We start from the raw sequence: 10,762 nt of genomic DNA, 5'->3' as shown, positions 1-10,762 counted from the left end.
CCCCCGGGCGTGCCCCCATAGGGTACCTGCGGTGCCCCGGAAGGGTCCCCGAGGCTGCTCCACGCACCCCCACCAACCCTGCGTGGCTCCTCAGGGCCTCACGCATGTGGGCCTAACATTCCCAGGCCTAACACCGACCTGGGAACGGCCTGAAAGGGAACCCAAAGCCGTACCCGGGACGGCCCACCCCCCATACCCCCCTCATCCCCGGGACGCTGAGCCCACAGCAGTGCCACCCATCCCCCGGCTCCAGGTGGGGGCAGGGAAGGGTTAAACGAGATTCCCCGCAGTCCCGGGCGTGGCAGCTCCTGCTATTTCGCCTTTTCATGTTCTATCTCATTCCAGCTTGGCAAACGCAGGCCGCCGTGTGTCGGGCGGTGCCCGCGCTGCGGGGAGGGTGCGGCGGGGGGGGGGGGGGGCGGCTCCGCGGGAGGGGCGGCGGTGACTCAGGGCCCCGGGGACACGGGCGCCATGTTTCGGAGCGGCGGGGATGGGAGGGAGCTGAAGCGTCCCCGAGCTCGGGCGCTTCTCTGGGCTGCGGTGCCGGGGCCGCAGTGCCCCTTGAGTCGTTTGAGTGATTGACCTGGACAGGGTGGGAGCTGGGAGGAAAGGAATCGGATGAGGTTTAACACAGCAAGTGTGAGCACTGTGCCCTGGTGGCCAAGAAGGACAGTGGGATCCTGGGCTGCATTAAGGAGAGCGTGGCCAGCAGGTCGAGGGAGGGGATCCTCCCCCTCTGCTCTGCGCTGGTGAGGCCTCACCTGGAGCACTGTGTGCAGTTCTGGGCTCCTGGTGCAAAACAGACAGGGATCTGCTGGAAAGAGTGCAGCAGAGGGATATGAAGATGATAAAGGGCGTGGAACAGCTCCTGCATGAGGAGAGGCTGAGAGAGCTGGGGCTGTTCAGCCTTGAGAAGGCTCAGAGGGGATCTGATCCACGGCTGTCAATATCTGAGCAGCGGGAGGCAAAGGCACGAGGCCGGACTCTTCTCAGCAGTGTGTGGCCATAGGATGAGGGGAAACGGCCACAAACTGAAGCATGGGAAGCTGTGCACCAACGTGCGTGGGGACTTCTTCCCAGTGCAGTGACGGAGCACTGGAGCTGCACACAGAGGTGGTGGGGTCTCCTTCTGTGCCTGGACGCCGAGCTGTGCACCCTGGGCTGGGAGCTGCTCGGCAGGGGGGTGGGCTCCATGGTCTCCAGGGGTCCCTTCCAACCCCTACAGCTCTGTGAATCTGTGAACCTCAGCTTTGCTGCCCCACGCCCAGCCTTCATCCATCAGCATCCCCACATTTTCCTCTGCAGCCCTGCTCTCAAGGAGTTGTTCTCCCGCTCCGTGCCCATATCTGGGATGACATCCAGCCAGGTGCAGCACCTTGCACTCGGCCTTGTGGAACTTCATTCGGTTCCCTTGGGCCCAGTCCTCAGCCCGGCCAGGTCCCTCTGGGTGCCGTCCTTTCCTTCTGTTGGATCACACTGCTCAGCTCGGTGTCATCAGCAATCTGCTGAGGGTACACTCAATCCCACTGTCTGTGTCACTGATTACAACAGGAACACTGCTCCCACGTGGGCCCCTGAGGGACACCGCTCCCCCCCAGCCTGCACCTGATCGTAGAGCCCCTGACCACAGTCCTCGGGCAGTGTCCATCCACTGATTTCTTACCTTAGAGTGAGGGCAGTATGGTTGGGTCACGGTTGGACTCCATGATCTATAAGGTCTTTTCCAACCTGAGTGATTGTATGATTCTATGACCCACTGAACAGTCCATCTCCCAAACCCATCTCTCTCCAGTTCAGAGTTAGGGGTGTGCTATGGGACCACGTCAAAGGCTGTATGTAGTGTATGATAATTCTGTGTATGTGAGGAGGTAGTTTAGTATCAGGGAGTCAAGACAAGCAGCAGTGTCCTGAGAGTTTGGAAACGTGCTTGATGGTAAAGACAGGTTACATACCTTTGGGATGTTTTTCTACAGGAACTGATTTAACTCAGTGCTAGGAGATGGGGAGAGTACAAGTGAAGTGGTCACCAGTAAATAAACCCTGCTTTTAATTGTTCCTCGCCGCATTGCCCAGGGCATTATTCACCACATGCCACTTAGACACCGCACCAAATGGAGCTGTTAACTTCCACAGAGGTGTCGACACCATCGCTGCACTGCTGGAATGCTTCACAAACACCAATTAACTCCTCAGTGCTCAATTGTGCTGTGATGAGGTGATTATCCCTGCGTTGCAGGAGAAGAACTGGAGCAGGAATATCCCATTTACAGTACCCCCTCACTTTAAGTGCTCGGTTGAAGGTTCACAGCTTTTAGGAACATAAAGAATGCATCTGGATGGTGGTCTGTGGAGGTGAAACTGTGGAGGTGAAACTTTAAATCTGTGATTTCTTAATCTGTGAGTGATTTCTGCCATGAGAATATCTGCGTTCCAGCAGCACGTTGCTGTGGGACTGATCTCTCTGCTTTGTCTTGTTCTTTTCCTCTTCTCTTGGGTATAACTGTGTGCAGTCTGAAATGTTTTCCTTTGATAGGGCTTTTATGTTCTGTTTTTGCTTTTAAAGTGCGGGTTGCTATTTTGCTCCAGGCAAGATCAAATATGAAATGAAGCACAAGCAGGACTGCACTCACAGAAGGTTCTGCTGTGCCGTTTAGAACCTCGGAAGATTTTTATGAGCGCAGCATGCAGGCTCTTGTTCATTGCTGAAGAAAATGCGTAGCTAATGGTGGTGGCTGTACTGAAAAACAGTGTTTTGTAGCTGAGAATTTGCTCTATCAAATGGAGTTATTATTATGCTCTCCTATCTGTTGCAGTTTCCACTGAAATAAATAGGAGGCATTACTTTCAGAGCAACCTCGGCCAGTTCCTCTTCGCTCAGTATGGCCCAGCCCAGCCAGAACAGGACAGCCACGCATAGCATCGAGTTATTCAGTGGCATTTTCTGATGGTGCTTTTAGTATCTGCAAGGACAGTCATCCCACAGCGTCTGCGGGCTCCTGTTACTGAGCTCGACCGCCCTCACGGTGATTTGCTCTTTGTGTGTCCAGCTGGAAGTTTCTTTATTGCAGCCTGTGTCTGCGAGGCTGACAGCACATCTGCGTGACACCCTGACTGCTCCACTCGTACGTGTGTGCCTCCAGTGGAAGAAGGGTGCATATGATGGATGGCTTTCCAAAATGCTGTCGCTTACCTGACCCCTTTCTTTCTCGCATTGTACTTTGGCCATCTGGTTTTCACCTTGGAGCGGATCTGGACTTCCTGAGCCGCCTCGATGGAGGCAGCTTGTGCCAAAAGACACGGGGCTGTGTGCCGCTTGCAAGCTGCTCCACTTTGAGGCTGTTCATCCAACCTGACCATCGAATGGCAGAGAAAACGGGAATTCTAAGTGAAAGCTTTCTTTCCCTGATGGCAGCGATCACGGGGTCAGTCACAACTGGCACTTCAGTTCCAATGCAGCATGCTTAAAAAGCGAAGGACGTGTGTGGGGCACAGACGGGGGCACAACCTGGAGTCCACTTCCTGACTTACTAATCATCCGCCACCAATCCACCAGCTTTAGCAGTCCTAAAGAAATCTTAAGGTTCTTTCCCACCAGTTCATAAGTCTGATTTACAAATGTTATGTTCGGCTTTTCAGTGTGTCAGAATATCTCATTTTATTTCAGTGGCTTAAAATATATGCCTGTTTTTATTTGTACTTCTGCTCGGTTTCATCTGAATCAGCGTTCAAAGAGAGCTTATTTTTTGGTGGTGAGAACTGCAGATTGCTAGTACCACTTGTATCCCAGTCTGCATCGGGGGAGTTCGGGATTTTCATCGTTCTTGGTAGTATTTTTCTCTCCTAATGCCTCTCAGAAGCATATATTTGAATATATGGACATGGATATATGGATGTAATCAAAGCATCACAGAACCACAGAGCTGTAGGGGTTGGAAGGGACCCCGGGAGACCATGGAGCCCACCCCCCTGCCGAGCAGCTCCCAGCCCAGGGTGCACAGCTCGGCGTCCAGGCACAGAAGGAGACCCCACCACCTCTGTGTGCAGCTCCAGTGCTCCGTCACTGCATCGTGAAGAAGTCCCCACGCACATTGGTGCACAGCTTCCCATGCTTCAGTTTGTGGCTGTTTGCCTTCGTCCTGTTGCCACACACTGCTTTCAAAACCATGCTTCAGTTCTGATTACTATAATGGCTTTTGTTTTGCAGTGTCATGTTGAAGGTGTGGCTATTTTCTCTGTTTCTGAGGTGTTCTGCGTGACTTAACAGAGAATGCCACACTTGAGCTTGGGTTGCTCAAGTCCCAACCTGGCTTTAGCGTACTTGAAAACTGACTCCCACTGCATAGCTTCATTTTCTTTTATTCACCCACTCTGTCTTCAATTTCTACCTCCTACTGAAAGCACCTCCTGCTGCAGGGTGCTGGAAAATGCCAGCTGCATGGACAACAGGGAGGGAGGAAGCTACCTGACAGCCCGTGCTCATGGCCAAGGCAGACCTGTCATGGTGAATATTCAGAAGTTCCTTGACGCCTTGCAGAGAGCAGTTTGATTCTCCAACAGAACGTAAAACATTATTTGGTTATTTATTTCTTTAGGTTGATTTGTCTTTTGGGGAATTGAAATAATATATCTATCAGGAAAACTTCTTGAGGTCCAAATAAGGATAACACTTCTTAGTTGGTTATGATACACGTGTTTAGGGCAGAAGTGATTTAACTGAACATTGGTAAGTGCTACGTATGTTTCTACAATGGAGCAAGTTACCTGGTGCTCATGTAATGGTTCCTGGAGGGTGAGGTACTATGTCAGCGGAGTCTGGGATGCGATTCAGACCTTCAACAACAGAAAGATAAACTGCAGCTAAACCCCTCTGAGAACAGAGGGAGCAAGGGAGCCAAACCAGCTGTCTTAAATACAGACACTTACATTTGGATGGGAGAAATAGCACTCCTTTTCTGAAGATGAGATTCAGGATTGATGGGTTGGACAAAAGATGACTGTAAGAAAAGCAAGTTTCGGTGTGAGTTTGGGGCTTGTATGCTTTTGTGCCCTATCTGGCACTGAAATACCACAGAATCGTCTAATATCCTGAGTGGGAAGGTGTCTGCCAAGTCCAACTCCTGGCTCCATGCAGGACTGCCTAACACTCAAATCGTATTTCTGAGAGCACTGTCCAAATGCTTCTTGAGCTTTTAATGAGTTTGACCCTTCCTGAGCCAGCGTCCGTGCTTCTCCTGGAGAATACCCAGAAAGGCTGATTTAAAGAGAAATGTTAACAGAGAGGATCTCATTCCTTGGTGTCTGAAAAACCTGCATTATCACACTGCAGCACGATGATACCGCCCGTTTTTCCAATCGATAGTTACCAATAACAAGGTTTGAAATAATCTTCTTTCAAGTTTTTCTGCTTTTTTATTCTGTTTTTCCTTATTATTTCCAATTTCATTCTGGTTCTTTGTAAGGAACCCTCAGCTACTGCATTTATTTGTTATTTTGTTTGCCTTTTTAACTGATTACAGTGCGTATATTGTCACGCTGGGTTGGTTTTGTAATACATCTAGATAATTACTATTTGCCACTAATGTCTCCACCAGGGCTCTTCTGTGCTGTAACTGCCTTTAAACAAAGAGCCAGGAAAGAAATGTTTGCTGCCCCAGATTGCTTATAATCCCAGGTAATGACACGATGCTGCAAGGGGATAAACCAAGCCATCAGGCCCGAGTGGACCTCATTTCAGGTGGCTGCAGTTGCTACAACTGTAAGACTTCAGGACTGGAAAAGAAAGCAGCAGAGTATCAGTGAACTCACTTGAACAGCAGGGCAGGTGCTCTGCTTTTGGCTTGCCTCTTGCTCCTCTATCCTCCCTTTTTTTCTGGAGATCTATTTCAGCTCGGTCGTACATGAGGCTGAACTCAGTGCGTGGCAGCAATGTGAGTGCAGCCAGTAACGGTGTGGCTGATTGCTGCTCGCTGGGGGAGCGAGTGGGAATGAAACAGATCTGTGCACCTTGTGATTGATAGTGGTCTTTGGCTTGAAGCAAAGATACTGCAGTATGCATTGCAGGGCTCAGTAATTAACCTCTTTTCCATTCTCAGGGAATTTGATGGTAGTTGACTACTGACTAAGTGTAATTTTATTTCCTCCAGTTAGGTCTTGTGTGTGCATGCTGTATCAGACTCCTGGGTTGAGATTCATCTTTCTGTAGCCTGTTGAGTGTCTGAATGACTGCTTCACCACTTCTATCAATAAAGGTACGAATAAACGACTGCAAAATGGGACATAATAGATTCAGTTTTTCTCCACATCTGATTGCATACAGCGTGTTTTTGTCCAGCTGTTTGCAGAAGGAGTTCCTGGTTTTCCTTGGGTGCTCCCCAGTAAAGATGCTGTGTTGCTGTGTCCTGCATTGCATCCTGTTCTTTAACTGGACCCTTCTGTCCTCACATTTACAGGTGATGATGATGAGATGAGACAGGAACTTGGCTCGCTCGGCATTGTTGAAGAGGGATCTGCATACCTACATACCTGACATTTCTCCTCAAACCTTGAGAAACACAATTTTTGTTTGAAACGCCTTCCCCTTTGCGATTGTTTCCTGATCCAGTTCGCACAGTGGCTCTGCAAACTGCTTTATTGGCATAACTGGCTAGAAGGGGGAGAAGCATAGCACAGCATGGGAATGCATGGCCAGGGCTGCACTGTTCTCAGTCCAATTCTAGGTTTTTGTTGGCATAACATGCAGGCAAGCCTTGCCAAAATACACAAGAAGGATATCAGCGCCTGCCTCCGGTGTGTCTGTGTCTCAGTATTCATCACATTCTGCTTTGGGAATCACAATGGACTGGAAGAAAATGACAGGCTTTCTCGGAGGAATTCCGCCTCCAACGGATGGATCAGCATGAAACCTGGGGCCAGGCAGCTGGCTGGATGGGCCCGTTCTTGTGAGCGACGGCCCTGGAACGTGCTGCTCAGAGGTGTAGTGGGTTATCCTTTTCTGGAGATATTCAAGCCTACTGGGACACTGCTACACAACCTTTTGCAGGGAGCCTGCTCTGCGGGTGTTGCAGTAGGTGATCTCCAGAGGTCCCTTCTGACCGCTGTGATCGTGTGATTTATTCAGGCTGGATTGCATCTTGATAACCTCGCCTGACAGCAGGCCATCTTTCATCTGGTCCTCACTCCCCGAGTACACCTCTCACCCTGCAGTGCCCTAGCAGTTCTGCAGCTCTTTTGTCCACTGCTAGTTCAGGTAAAAAAGCTGCCACCGAGTTGGAAGGAAGCAGAAACTGAAAAGGCATTTGTTTTGTTCATAGCACTGTTGTTACTGACTCATGCTGCTGTTTCACTTCTCTTGTCATTGGAATATCTTGGGTCTTGTTTGGAGGCATTATCTGTGACATTGCCCATGCTAGCAAAGTGCTTGTTAGGAAAGCCCACTGCTGCTGGATTTCTGCAGCAGTGCCCTGGCTGGTAGGATGGCTGTAGCTATGGGGAAATCATGGATTTCCCAGAAGAGAAATTGGAAGTGAAAGTTTGGAGGTTTTCAGTATTATTAGAGGATGGGATGGAACAAGCCCTCCTGTTTTCTTACTTTGTACTGGTGGAGAAGATTTGCTATTTCCAAAACAGTGACGGTGACTTGTGTAAGGAAGTAAGGCTTTGCCTGAGTGAAGTGCATTCCCCAGTTTGCATTTCTGGCTGGTGCGTGGTCCTGCTCTGCACATTGCATCACACTTGGTTGTCTCCCTTCGAGTCTTTTTAATCTCTCCAAAGGTATCTAGCCCAATCAGTATCTGTTAGGATCTGAACTTCACAAATCTCATCGTTTTGTAAATGGAGAGCAGCGACAAGGGAATAAATCTCAAAGAGGAATGACATATGTCATAACGATCTGTGGAAGAGGAGTCTAAACACAAACATCCAGTGTAAATATTATGGCCCTAAGTGCACTGGTAGGACACAGTGACTCTCGACAGACTTCAGTTCTGTGTCTTCTGTTCTGCTTGGGCTGAATTGTAGGAGCATCTGTTTCCAGCCCAGCAGCAGTCAGCCCCACGCTTGCTTACAGACCCTGCAGATCTTTGCTCCAACCTATGACTGACAACCCATCCTGACCCCAGACCTGCCTCGCCTTTGTGGCCCTGCCCAGCAATCCGCTGTGTATGAGCCTCAGCGCCGTCTCTGGGCCTGCTCCCGACCATTGGACCGACTTCCCAGTTTGACTCAGAGCTGCCTTGCTCCCAGCAGCTTGCCTGATGGGCTGGGCTCTTGGCTGACGCTGTCTCCATCACTGCTCAGTCACGGTGGGACTGAGCTCTTTCCGGCACTCCTCACCCCTTCCCTGGCTGAGGAGACCACAGTGCCATGCGTTGCCCCATCAGCTGGCTCTCCGTGATCAGTCAGTGTATGTGGAACAGAAGTGCAGCATCTCCACAAAGCAAGCCGTGAACGGAGTTCAGCTGATGTGACCCAGGACCTGGAGGAGAAGAGTAACACTTCCTCCTCCATCTTTGGCATTGCCATAGCATTTCAGATCCCCTAGGCTACCATAAAGGAAGAGAAGACTGAGGATGCTCCTTAGACGCAGCATCTGTGACTAATCCTTTCTGCCACTTCTGGTTTTGATCTGTTCCAGACACTTTATTTGTATATATTAACTGACCTGGTTTAAACACAACTTTCTCCTGTTTGTCTATCTAGTCTGAAGCTGCTGAGCAGGATTTTCCTGTTTTGATTCCAACTTGGTATCAAGAAGGAGCAGCAACCAGCAGGAGCTCAGCGCAGGATCTGCTTTGTATGCGGTGCACACACAGTCTGTGTGTCACTGGAGAATTCTCTGGGCCCCGTGGCGTCCCAGCCTTGCTTTGCTGGTAGGTGCTGAAGGAGTCTCTTTGGAAGTTTGTCTGCTTCACTGTCCTCCGAGCTCCCCATCGTAATTATTCACTGTAAAGGACTTTTTCAGTGTGACTGTGAAGAGATCCAACATTATTGTGGTAAGCAGCACTGACATTTGGACAAAAGTATGGTGCCAGCCTGGGGCTTTCGTTGTTTTTACCAGAGTTCAGCTACCACTACCGTCCTTCTCAGGGAAAGACACGGGACGTGGCACAAGGAATGAAGTTTCCTGTGGTCAGATATCCTGTCTTTAACATGCTTCCCGATCGGTAACCCCCATTCAGGTCAGAGTGGCATTCGGGTTCAGCGTGGTTGAATATCAAGTGTGATCTGATTGAGAGAAAGCACGCATCTGCCTGTCCTGGCCAGGTATGGCCTCTGCTCGGAAAAAGGCCGAGGATCTTCTCCTCCTGCCCAGGGCTCATCACTCCTTTCAGCAGCCCTTACCTTAGTAGCAGAAGCTGCACTTCAGTTTCTAATCTATATTTTATTTATTTGTAGCATTGCAGCACGCAGGGAAGATGCACAGGTTTTAAAGTCAGAAGAATATGACTGTCTCTCCTCTCCTGCCTGAAAAGACCAAAGACATCAAGCAGCACTGCAGTGGATGTGAACTGCACAAGAACGTTGGTTTAAATCAACGAAGAATTCAGCCAACCTGCGGGGAGCTGCTCTCTGTAGCTTTCTGTTGTGTGCAGCCGACCCCAGCTTCCAGCTGCACAGCTCCTGCTGCAGCTGTCTGCCCAGAACAGCAGGACAGAGCCTCGTACACGTGCACTCCTCAGTGCATGCACCCGCACAGATCGGTGCCCGATTGGTTCTTGGTGTGGACGTTCCAGATTTAACACTCACTGGACCGTGGTAGTTCAGGCAGGAAGATGAAATTGTTTTTCCATTATGCGGAGTTGCAAATCTCCTCTTTCCCCCTTCTTTCAATTCTCTTTCTCTTTGTTTATTGCTTTAGTTTCTAGTTCAGCATCATTAGGAAGTAAAAAATAAGCATGTGCTAGATCAGAGTGGCAAACCCAGATAGAGTCTTGCAGGCCTCATTAGAAAGCATTATGGAATCAGTTGTTGAGGATGTTTGAAAGAAAACAACAGCGTCAGAAGAAATGTGACTGGAAATGAACCTGAGATACTTTAAAGCATAATTTTTACTTAAAAAAACCCCAAACTTTTTCTTTTCTTTTCTTTTCTTTTCCTTTCCTCTTCCCTTCCCTTCCCTTCCCTTCCCTTCCCTTCCCTTCCCTTCCCTTCCCTTCCCTTCCCTTCCCTTCCCTTCCCTTCCCTTCCCTTCCCTTCCCTTCCCTTCCCTTCCCTTCCCTTCCCTTCCCTTCCCTTCCCTTCCCTTCCCTTCCCCCTTCCCCTTCCCCTTCCCCTTCCCCTTCCCCTTCCCCTTCCCTTTCCCTTTCCCTTTCCCTTTCCCTTTCCCTTTCCCTTTCCCTTTTCCCTTTTCCCTTTTCCCTTTTCCCTTTTCCCTTTTCCCTTTTCCCTTTTCCCTTTTCCCTTTTCCTTTCTTTTCTTGTCTGAGATTTTGCTCTGGTTTCCTCACTCCTGGTATGAGATTTTGCTGCAGTTTCCTAACTCCTGTCTTTCTGAACACACTCCTGTGCTGTCGTTCTCTGAGAGGCGTTGGAAGGAGCAGTCAAAGGGGCCCAGGGGAAAGCTTGGGGGGACTTTTTGTACGGGCACATAGCGACAGGGTGAGGGGAAGTGGCTTTAAGCTGGAAGAGGGCAGATTTAGGCTAGATAGCAGGAAGAAATTCTCTCCTGCGTTCACTGTGAGGATGGTGAGGCACTGACACAGGCTGCCCAGCGAGGCTGGGGGTGCCCCCTCCCTGCAGTGTGTTTGAATGTGGACAAGCTCTGT

This window comes from Cyrtonyx montezumae, unplaced genomic scaffold (assembly GCF_038088225.1).
Source record: "Cyrtonyx montezumae isolate F1298 unplaced genomic scaffold, pur_monq_1.0 scaffold_74, whole genome shotgun sequence".
NCBI classification, from domain to species: domain Eukaryota; kingdom Metazoa; phylum Chordata; class Aves; order Galliformes; family Odontophoridae; genus Cyrtonyx; species Cyrtonyx montezumae.
The sequence above is the reverse complement of the archived record's forward strand: the minus strand, read 5'-3'. Positions refer to the sequence as shown.